Source organism: Nicotiana tabacum, chromosome 12 (assembly GCF_000715075.1).
Source record: "Nicotiana tabacum cultivar K326 chromosome 12, ASM71507v2, whole genome shotgun sequence".
NCBI classification, from domain to species: Eukaryota; Viridiplantae; Streptophyta; class Magnoliopsida; order Solanales; family Solanaceae; genus Nicotiana; species Nicotiana tabacum.
In genome coordinates, this window is record NC_134091.1 from 112,215,962 (window position 1) to 112,228,283 (window position 12,322).

General features: G+C 33.9%; 1 long non-coding RNA gene across 1 annotated transcript; it reads right to left on the bottom strand.

Annotated features, from left to right (window-relative positions):
- Positions 1–5,272: 5,272 nt before the first annotated feature.
- LOC107812161 (uncharacterized) lies at positions 5,273–7,412 on the bottom strand. The gene is made up of 2 exons (XR_001654081.2): positions 7,221–7,412; positions 5,273–5,557 (listed from the first exon to the last, which is right to left on the bottom strand). It is a non-coding gene; the product is annotated as an uncharacterized LOC107812161 (long non-coding RNA).
- Positions 7,413–12,322: the final 4,910 nt, after the last annotated feature.

A 12,322-nucleotide genomic window follows, 5' to 3' on the forward strand; every position in this document is an offset into this window, starting at 1 on the left:
AGTGTGAGCTTTACCTATAACAAAGACGATTTATTTATCAATGTGCTATTCTCATTCTTTCCAATTTTTTTGGGTTCATATAGTACTAGTTATATGGGGACTAAGATTTACATATAGTTCCTACTGCAGTATTGATTACTAGCCAGTCATATTGTCTTATATAATTCAGTAGTTAGCTCCTATATTTTAGGGAAAATGCATATGAAACTAGCTCAAATAAGAGCTGAAACTAAACCTGAAAATTTTAAAGAAACGCTAACTGATATCATAAGCCAATGTCAACAGAGAGCTAACCTGCACCAATATTTTCAGTCTCCGGATGGTCCATATTGTGATTTGGGACTTGAGCGTATGCCTGGAATCGAATTCGAAGTCCCTAACTCGAATTATCGCCATTTGTTGAAAACTAGAAGTTTAAAGGTTTAAAGAAATTCCAAATTTGACTGTAGTTTGACTTTATTACTACCGGATCCGGATTGGGGTTCCGGAACTTGGTATAGGTTCATTTCTTTATTCTGTATGTTTATCCGTGTTTGTTGGTTGATGATTTATTTGACTGTCTTGTGTTGTCATTCCTGTTGTAATTATCGTATCTTGTCCCCCTTTCGCATGTCCCCTCCCAACTGTACATACTAAATCTCTATTTTTTTATGTTTGGTACATATATCTATGTTTGTATATGTTTAATTGCGTGAGTGTCCTGTCATAGCCTCGTCACTACCTCGTCGAGGTTAGGCGCGACACTTACGGAGTACATTGGGTCGGTTGTACACATATTACACTCTGCACTTCTTGTGCGGATTTTGGCACCGATCCCAGCTGTACGTGAAGTGCACTAGCACTGATTATCACATTCGGAGACTTGAGATAGATCTATGGATGTCTGCAGACCTTGAAGTCTCCTTCCTCTTTCCTCTTTTACTGTTCATTTCATTCGAAACAGTTGTATTTATTTCAGACTCTATTTATAGAACTTCTAGTAACTCGTGCACTTGTGACACCAGATTCGGGGTTGTATTAGATATTTCAGTTGTTTTGATTTTTCGCACTCTACTTCAAAATTTTAAGTCAGTTATTTCATTTTATTATTATTATTTAATTTGAACTATAATAAAATGGATAAACTATTCTAATGTTGGCTTGCCTAGCAAGTGAAATGTTAAACGCCATCACGGTCCCGACGGTGACTTCACAAAAATCTTTGAAGTTGAGTTTTATCAGTAATTATATCTGGGAATTTAGAAGAAAATTCAATACTTCGCTGGATAGGAATAATTTTTTCCTTTTCAATATTATGACCTAAAAATCTAATATTAGTTTAAAAAGGGCCATCTTTGGTTTAGAAATGACTAAAGCATTTTAAATTATAATTTTCTATTTAAGTTAATTCTTCTTTTCTTTACGATGGAAAGAGAAAGTTAACCTTGTTGTTACACGTAAGTGTTGCGACTAAGCTGCGTCGCTACTAAAACTGTATTATAAGTGGTGACTATCAAGGTCGCCTCAAATATATTACTGTCGCCGTAACACTTTTTGATTTGACTAAGATTTAAATCTGAATTGGATTAGATTAACTTAATATTTTAGAATTAATATTTAGATATTTAAATTGCAATCTTCTCAATGTAATATGATGAAAACATTATTTTAAAAGACTGTTCAAAGTTTACATAATTTGAATCTCAAAAATAAAAAATATCATATAAATTGAAACGGAGGGAATGATTTTTTAAAGGGAAACTACCAGCTACTTTCATTTATAAGTAGTTTATTATAAAAATTGGCCACATAATAAAATATTACTAATATTAGCCAAATATTATCAATATTAGCCAATTAGCTAAAGGTCAAACTTTTATTTTTTTTGAGTGGGTATTATTAGAATAGATTGGGTACATCTTAAGAAGCTTGATCTAAGTTTTGGGATAATTTAGTAGAGTTTTGAGGTGGTTTGAATTAAAAATTCGAATTAGAAGATGAACATGAAAAAAATGATATGTGTATCATTTGTGTATCACATATGTACCATATTTGTATCATATGTATATCCGTGTATACCTGTGTGTGATATACATGCATGATACATGTTTGATACATGTATCGCAGAAGAATTTTTTGGACTCGATTTTAACTACGAATTTTGATACCAAATCATCTCTAATCTTCCTCAAATTTTGTAGATTGACTCATTTACATATTTTAATAAATTTCAACCATGCCATTAAAAAGGTCCTTGTTTTGCTAGGTTTTTGGAATCTTGTATATATATAATTTTTTTATATTTCATCACCTTATTATTACCTCATCCGTGAAATTTTCTTTCCGTCTTGCATCTAATGTTTCTAATCACAAATAAAAATATGGAAGGAGATCTTTGCGTGTGATTCTTAGAGAGAAAGAATCTTATTTATTTGAATTTTTAATTTTTATATGTGCTTGGCTAGTTTTGTTAAGTTTATGATTAATGGCTAGAGGTTGATAAGTTAGAAACTTGTTTGGGATATTTTTGTAAGATTCCTTTTCTAAATCCTATATATTGGGCTACTGATGGTGTCGCCATTAAAAACCTCATTTCTTGTGGTGTACAATCTACTATATCGTGTAGGTATCAGATTGATTATGTGATTTATTTAGTCCAATGTCTTTTACTTGACATTACTTGATACAGTGTGTGTATCACACTGTGTATCATTTGTGTATAACATATGTATCATATTTGTATCAAATGTATATTTATGTATATCTGTGTATGAGATACATGCGTGATACATGTTTGATACATGTAGCGCAGAAGAATTTTTTGGACTCGATTTTAACTACGAATTTTGATACCAAATCATGTCCGATCTTCCTCAAATTTTGCAGATTGACTCATCTATATGTTGTCAATGAATTTCAACCATACCCATTGAAAAAGGTCATTTTTTGCTTAGATTTTTGGAATCTTGTATATATATAATTTATTTGTATTTCATCACCTTATTACTACCTCATCCATGAAATTTTCTTTCCGTCTAGCATCTAATGTTGCTAATCACTCTTAAAAACATGGAAGAAGATATTTGCGTATGATTTTTGATTAAAGAAAGAACCCTATTTATTTGAATTTTCAATTTTTATATGTTCTTGACTAGTTTTGGTAAGTCTATGATTAATGACCATAGATTGATAAGTTGGGATTTATTTGGAACATTTTTGTAAGATTCCTTTTGCTAAATCCTATCTATGGGGGGACTGATGGTGTCGCCACTAAAAACCTCATTTCTTGTGGTGTACAATCTATTATATCGAGCAGGTATCATATTGATTATATTAGTCCAATGTCTTTTACTTGACACGAGACCATTTTAAGAACAAATTTCCAAAAGCATATTATACAAAGTGATGTACATTACTAGCAAGATGCATTAGTACTCTTGTTGTATTCATTCAAGTTCGAAAAATTCATCATCATTTTCTCAGGTTACATTGATTCATATAGAGCTCCATATAATTAATTTGATAACGAGAATTTAAGTTTTGTGCCTGTGCCATTTGAGTGCTTCGGATATTGTGCTTTAGGCAATTCAAATCTTTCAGAGACTCAATTTGCGGGCAAATCAAATACTGAAATGTGATTGAATCAAATATATGATTTTATGTTTCCTTGAAACCATTGAAATATTCGTGAAAGACCACCAAGAGTTATGATCGGATGGATGTGATTTTTCCACCCTTAACTAGAAGTCTCAAGTTCAAACTTTTGAAATATGAAAAAATATGTAGGAAGCGTGTTGGTGTCCCATATCGGTGTGGCTTGGAGCAATGTACTTCCATATATGATCTTGGGCAATCTTACCTTATGAACTAGCTTTTGAAATTTAGTTCGGCTCAAGATCCATTTCTTTATCATGGTATCAGAGCTATACTCATTCCAATTCATTGTTTAACCGATGTGCATCCCAATTTATTGTTTAATGAGCCTTACGCAAATCAAATTTTTCACGCAGGTGAAAGAATTATACAGAGGAAATTTCTAATATATATATGCCGTAAAAGTCTTTGCATTTATTGCAAACGAAAATCTTAGCTCCATCATTTGATCATCTTTCATGTATGTATATTAACTATCATCTATTTCTTTTGGAGAAAAAAAATAAAAAATAAAAATCAAACTCGAGCTTGGAAGCATGAGAGAACTAACATGTTATTTTTTTTAAAAAAAAAGACATGAAACAACTCCTCTAATTATGCTTTGTGTGTTCAGGTAAAATCGGGGATAAAATTATCTCTCATTTCCCAGTAAAGACACGAGAGAAAAGCACGATATGACATGGCCTCAAGTAAAGCCAAGGGATTCCATGTATTAGAGCCGGGAGGACGAATGGTGCACCCAGGACCGGACACGGCCGAACATTGGGCTCGAGCAGAGTGAGGAGCCGAGACTAAGAGAAAAGACGGTTAGACGAGATAAGCAAGGGGTACAGAGGATGCAAGCGTCCTCCTTATGGGGTCAAATCAATACGTTCTAAGAAAAAAGATTGGAATATTAATCTCATCGAGATCATCGATCTCATACCAAATCCCATCAATCGAATCACTCAATGAAGCAACAACTGGTACCATAGAGAAGCGGAAATACCCATGGATTCAGTGTTTGCTTACTGGCCGTCCACACTAACAATCTATCATTCCCCTCCAAAAGGGGATTTTAGTAAATAACCAAATATGATACTCGGGCCCAGTTGCTTCCCGTGGATTTTCATAACCCTCTTGTGGAGCAGGCTACCATGAGACAAAATATCTTCTTTCTAAACCAGAATAAATAGAGTTTTCCGAAAAAACCCATCACTACAAGAAAATGGACCTTTAGCGAGGGGAAATCTGGTCGTTAAAAGTTCAATTCTGGTCGTTATAAGATGATAACGACCGGAAAAAATTCGATCGTCACCGCTCGTTAAAAGTTCCGACGTTAAAAGTTAACGACCGGTTTACATTCTGATCGTTAAAGGTTCTTTAGAGACGACATAATTTTTGATCGTTTTACATACTTTTTAGCGACATGATTTTCCCCTCGCTAATTTGTTATCCGGTCGCTAAAAGTCTTTAATGACAACAATTGTAGTAAGTCAATTCGAGTGCTTTTAGCGACCAATATTTCCGTCATTAATTGTATAATTATTTTTAACAACCAATATTCTCATCGTTAATAGTCATTTATCTATTTGAGAAACCTGTCGTTAAAGAGTTTTAATGACCACATTTTTCTTCGCTAATATGAAAATGTAATAAATATAATTAAGAAAATTTAAATTACATGAATAGTAATAATTATTTATATGCATTCATACACACTCAACAACATTGGAAAATTAACCAAATACTTGATATCTTGTTAATACAAAGAACTAAAGCATAATTATTAATAATTCCTAAAAAGAAAAAAAGTAAAATTGCAGCATATATATGTACATAAGACAGTGTCTTTAAACCATCGCTGACGAACCAAAACCTCTTGTACTTCAACTTGCTCTACACTTTCTTCAAGGATAGGTTATTCGCACTTCAAATTTTTGATCTGATAAAATAACAAATTTATGCCAGTTTAGTAACAAAGAATAAACAACTAAAGAAGAACGATCGGATCCATTAAAGGCTACACTGATGGCTATAAACGAGAAAGTGGAAAAAATACTAATATAATATGACATTACAGTAGATAGTATTGTAGCACGAATACGACACATTAAATTTCTTATATCTGTAGATGATCATCATAAGACACTAAATGATAGTTCTACACCACCCAATCTTGTCACACTAAAACCTGCACAAAGAGTGTGACTTTTGGGAAGAAAATCTCATTCGGGGGTGTTTGGTACTTCGGTTCGGTATTTAAGAATTTCAGAAATAATGTAGCAGAAGCGAGAGCTATTCTTGTGGAACTGGAAAGGTATTCTACTAATGGATTACATCATGTGATCGTTGAATCAGATTCAATGATGATCACTGACATGATAAATGGGAAGGTTAATGTTACTTGGCAGGTAATATGGGTGCCAGTCATATTCTTGGAAAATAAAGGCTAATAATAAGACATGATTTGTACTAATTTTGCATCTTTGAGAGAAACTATGTTGGGAGGAGACTAAAAGGCAGATAGAATTGGAGGAAAAGTCCTATCCTTAAGCTAACCTATCATGGACTTTGAACAAATGCCATGCAGCTAATTGAGGTAATAGCAGAACAAGAGTGAAAGTTGTCCACTACTGTTTTCAAATAAGCGCTCGAAAAGAGTTAAATTGATCTGTCCAATCCCTCCTTTAAAAGAAGCTATCTACATCTATTCTATAAAATGATAAATCATGTCACTTCCACAGTCTCATATATACCGTCGACAGTCTCTCATATATATACAGTCGACATGCAACAGAACAGTTATTTCGCGTTTATCTATATGTACATTCAGAGACGGATTCAAGATTTCAATTCTATGGGTTCAACTTTTAAGGGTTTTTTTTTAAAGAAAGATTCAACCTTTAAGGTTCTTAGCATTGAACCCATCATATTTTTATAAATGGGTTCATATCTATTATATCTTGTAACTTTAGTGAATTTTTACACATAAATTTATGCTCCGCAAAAAAGTACCGGATTCAGATGAAACTGGTACCCTATAACATCCGCCCCTATCTATACTACAAAATACCAACCCTGTATTTCCCATAGTCACTCTGCCAGTTTGGGAGTGCGGCTGCTTCTCGGAAAGTACTTTTTTATGTGCTTTAAAAAATGTAATTTTAATAGTTCTATTAATCACTACAATAAGTATTTGGTGCAATTAGCTTATAGCATTTAAAGTTTTTGCTGTTACAAAATAACCGTAAGTACACATTTTTTATGCTTCAATTTGATAACAAATGCAAATTGCCTTTTGGAACCAACAACCAATTCACCAAAGAACAACTGAATTTTGAGCTTTGGGTAGCCAAACTGGTTGAGAAAAACTAATTTTTGGGGAAAACCCATCAGCTCTAGAAACCCAAAAACTTGATATTAAACAAAAAAAGAACACTTAATTACTTAAGTAACATAACTTGTTCAGCTTTACTTACAATTTTTGGCTGACAATTCAATAGTAATATCTGATATTTTAACCCATAAGCTTGCGAACAAAACAAAATTACAAAGAAAAACCCAACAAAGTGAAAGTATAGGAAAGCAATAAGCCATGAACGTACCTGAAGTGTTTCTTGTGGCGTTCTGGTTTGAGTATTTGGAATTGATTTCGGACTTGAAAGACAGAGAAGAGGGATTATTTGGGGGCCAAACTATGAATATAAGGATTAACGAGATTGGTTTCTATAAAATTCTAGTACATGTAATTATTAAAAAAATCAATATCTAAAAAACAAAGAGACAATTGAAATATAAGAAAGTGTACAATTTCGTAATAGTACCGCAAGATTAGAGCTTACCTTATGGGTATTTAACGGGCGAGCTGGGACGGGTTGGACACAAAAAAAATCAGCCCGTCCGTTTAACGTTGCGGGCTGTTAGCGGGCTGTACTTTTTCGGGTTTTTTTTTGTCCGTCCGGGTTCGGGCTTAGCGGGTTATTAGTGGGCCGTGAATTTTTTTTTTTAAGTAAATTTTGTTTTTCTTATTCAATATTATTGATACTTAAGTGTTTGCAAACTTTTAAGACTTAGAATTAAACTTTGAAGTTTAAAATTTGAAATTTATAATTTTAAAATTGAAATTTGAAAGTAAGTGGCTACAAAAAATTATTTAATAAGACCAATAGGCAATATATAACGATCAAGCTCCGAAAACTTTCATTTTGATATTTTTATTGAATAATATATAATACTTCAAATTAAGTTACAAGTTCTTTTTTGATTTTGTTATTTTTGAACTTGCAAATTAAAAGTTTACAACAATTATAAAAAAATAAATAGTACATCACATGCTTTGCATCATTTTTATAAGTTCATCCATGTCAACATGAGATTCTTGGTTTCCGGCATTGGTTGAATCATAACCATAAACCATTATATCTTCAATTTTTTGGTCATCCGCTTCATCTACCTCGTCACGCCCTTGATTTCATTGTTCTGATCTTATCCAATCTCTGAAGCACACTAGAATTTCTAAAGCGTTGCTACCCAACGAATGGCGGGTATCTCCTTGTTGCTGCCTTGCTTGGCTAAATGCTCTCTCTGATGCGACTGTTAAAATCGGTACATTTAGCACGTCTCGAGCCATGGCCGAAAGAACAGGAAATTGATTTGAGTTGCTCCTCCACCAATCCAGTGGTAGAAATTCCTTTGTGCGAGGCTCTGCTGACTTTTGCAAGTAAAATTGAAGTTCATCAATATTCCTGTTACTGGTTTGTTGATGCTCCCCTATTGTAGACCAAATCAAATAATCTTCAACACCATCATTATCATCCAAAGCACTGGTCCCAGATGTTGAAACTGAACTTGAAGGAATATTTGCATCTACAGCAAAAGAAGCATCAACAATGTTAGCATAATAATTATATAATGTTTCTAAATATTTGTGTAGATCAGAAATACAAGTGTCAATATCAAGAGTTTGAGTTGGTCCAATATCCATATAAGAATATAAAGCAGTGATTAATTGGCGACAAGTGGCCATTTTGATAGAAGTGTTTAAAATAGCACCAATTAAGTAAATATGGGGAATTGGGTAAAAATATTTTTTAAACTTATCTAGCATAGATTCAACAACAGAAGTATATCCTTCTTTCTTCTTCAAATTATGTAGTAAAAGAGAAATTTCAGCAATATGAACTAAACCATTTGTAATAGTAGGATAATAAGCTCCAGAAAACTCAAGTGTAGCCACATAAAATTTTTGTAAAAACTTTACAACATCTTCAATGGCATCCCAAGTTCTAGATGTTAACAAACGGCTAGGATCGGTAGAATGAGAATTAGCAGTTTCAGTTATAGGCATTCTATATTTATAACAATATTTTAAGAATAAATAAGTATAATTCCACATAGTAACTATTTCTTCAGGCATGAGTCTTGGTTTTAGTCCATAGTGTACATATTTTTCTTTAAATGCATTTAATCTAGCACTTCTATTATTTTCTTGAATTACACCAACAACTCTTCTAACTAAAGTGATATCATCTCTAAATAATTCAAGGCCACTCTTCACAATCAAATTATAAATATGACATGCACATCTAACATGAAATATTTCAGAAAGTGGTGGGTGTAGATATAATTTTAATATTGTAATAGCAGCATTGTTGTTAGAAGCATTATCAAATGACACACACAACTTTTTCTGCAAGATTATAAAATATAGCAACTTTATGGATAGTATTACTTATAAATGCACCAGTATGACTTTGATCTTCATCATATTTAAAAGCAATAATACGTTTTTGAATACAAAAATTACCATCTATCCAATGGCATGTAACAGTCAAATAATCATTACCATTTACAGCACGACCAATATCAGAAGTAAGAAAACTTTTACAAGAAAGACTGGCTAACAAATAACGTATATATGCCTGATATTGTCCAAAAAGCCTAAAGATATCAGCTCTACAAGTACTTCTAGGAATACCTTTAAACAAAGGGTTATAAATTCTTTGAATATAAGTAACAAGATATGGTGAAGCAGCAAAACAAAAAGGTAAACAACCTAAAACAATCATTTTAGCTAATTCTTCCCGATCTTTCTTAATATCGTATTTACCCATTAATACTCCAGTACCCGGGTTAAGTTTTGGTTGCTCATCTTCCTCATCTACTCCCCAATCAAGAGGGTGATTGTCTACCATGTGCCTACGAAGTTGACCCGTTCCCCCTCCCTTACCGGTCTCATGTTTATAAATATCCTTACAAATTCTACATCTTACATAATTTTTATCTTCTTCTAGTCTGTCAAAAAAATTCCAACACTTACTTCTTAATCTTTGATTATTCTTAATAGGGAGGTGAGGCCTACTTGTATTACCACGACTTCCACCCCTAATATCTTGAGTTTGACTAGCATTACCAGGTGTAGCTGGTGGTATTTCAAGATTATCAAGTGATGGAAATGGAATATCATCTAAATTATCATCTAAATCATTATCTATACCATAATTTTCTTGAAGTCCCTCATAATCTACATTTAAATTTTTACGTGAACTTTCAGAAATATGTGTAAAGCTACTAGAAGAACAAGCACCATCTCTTGATCTTTTGAAAGTTTTCTTACTACCACCTCTACTAGTGCACGCTTTTTGGCTGCTCTAAATATATCCATTATGCAAATTAAATTAATAATTGTAAATAATAAAATAAATGTATACCAAAGAAGAGAAAGATATAGAACGAGTGTACCGAGATTCCGGATGCCGCACTAAATTTGATATCAAAAATCAAACTTCAATTAAGAACAATAATCAATAATATCAAGAGAGAATTAGAGTAGTATGAGAGTGAATTTTGAGGAAAAATGAAGAAGAAGGGGTCTATTTATAGTTTTTAAAAGGTTAAAATTATAATTTATCAAATACTATGGGTGTGGGGGCTATTTTCGTAAGGGGGTAGGCCGAAATGGCCATTTCTGCAAAAACGGGCCGTTGAAAAAAATAATAAAAACAAACATTAAAAATCGGGCTGAACCGGGCTGTAGCCCGTTAATAACCCGTTAACGGATTAACGGGCTTAGAGGATTCCGGTGCACCGGTATCAAAAAATTATTCGTTTGAAACCCGTTCCCCGCCCAACCCGTCCCAGCCCGCCCCCCACGCTATAGTACCGGGCTGACCCGAGTTGAACAGGGCTGAACTGGGTTATAAACGGGTCAGCCCAGCCCGATTAACAGGTATAGCTTACCTTGAGAATAAGAAGAATGATACCCTAGGTTGCAGAGAGGAACACAAGGCCTGATGCTTTACGGAGTTCAACTGAATATAAAAAAAAAGTGGGTTGAGAAAATTATGGGTTGGGCAAAAAAAAGGAAAAGTGACGTGAGTGGGCTGATTGTGAGTTGGCAAAAGATAGGGAAAAGGTAGCGTTATTATTAATTTTTTTTTAACGACCGAATTTATGACTTTTAAGGACCGAATATTATCCCTTTGTTAATATTAAACTAAAAATTACCTTTAACGACAGGAAAAAAAATGTGATCACTATTGATACACCTATAACGACTGAATTCATATCCCTTCGTTAAAAATGGTTGTTAAAAGTCAAAATTCTTGTAGTGACCCCTGAGAGAAATAAATGAATTCCAAAGATTTTTGGCAAATCCATCGATTTTGTCCGGATTTCACCTTTCTTCCGAAAAAAGGGAAGGAGAAGGATAAAGATCTTATTCAGTGGATCCCTCTTGTTCCTGTTTAGTCCCCTCCATTTCGAGTGGAGAGGGGGAGTGGCCTGCAGCTTAGAGGATTAGAGCATGTGGCTACGAACCACGGTGTCGGGGGTTTGCATCCCTCCTCGCCCCCAACTGGCCCAAAAGTATGGAATGGGTTACTTCAGTGCCGTAGCTCCTGGTATTCAAACATTGGCTCGGCTTTTGCTAATTCGAATTGAAGTGTGATATAAAATCGGTCTATTTCCAACATCATATCCATAGTTAGGCCATGTTCATGTATCTCAATTGAAATCCCCGTATTTCTAGTCCATTATATTTTCTTTTGGTAGTTCGATTAATTTCACCTGTTTCAGCCTGGGCTTTATAAATTACTTCGGCAGTGGCTCTATTTTATTATATTCCATCCTGCGTTTCTACAGTCCCATATTTAATAATGCCTGAACTCTTTCTTCTGTATCGAGGATAATTGAAATAAACAAGAATACTATTTCGACGGAAAATACCATTTATGGGGATTTCAATCGAGATACCTGAACAGGGCATTAGTTCATTCTTGAGGAGGTTCGAATTAACTGATGTTGAAGAATCAGCAGATGAGTTGTGGTTAGGGGTGAAATGCCACTCGAACCCAGAGGCTCACACATGTTCTGCAGTACCCCCCGTGAATACTCTTCTGGTATGAAAAGTTACTACTATTTCAGATTCGTCATGGTATGGGATTATTTCGACTACAAGATCAAACCAGATTATAGTTTGGCCGAAGGCTTCCAAACACACCGTAAGCTAAATCGGTGCTGATAATATGAAAATGAAAAAATAATATCTGCCCTCAACCAGATATTACGGTGCAAATCTCGCCTGATATCAACTGCGTATCAATGTTTACTGTAAGAAAGATTTTTTACCTTATTTAGATTTGTACTAGGATTGAAACTCCCCTACTATATAAAGGGGGAACCTTTTATTTTGAGGGCCACTATTGGC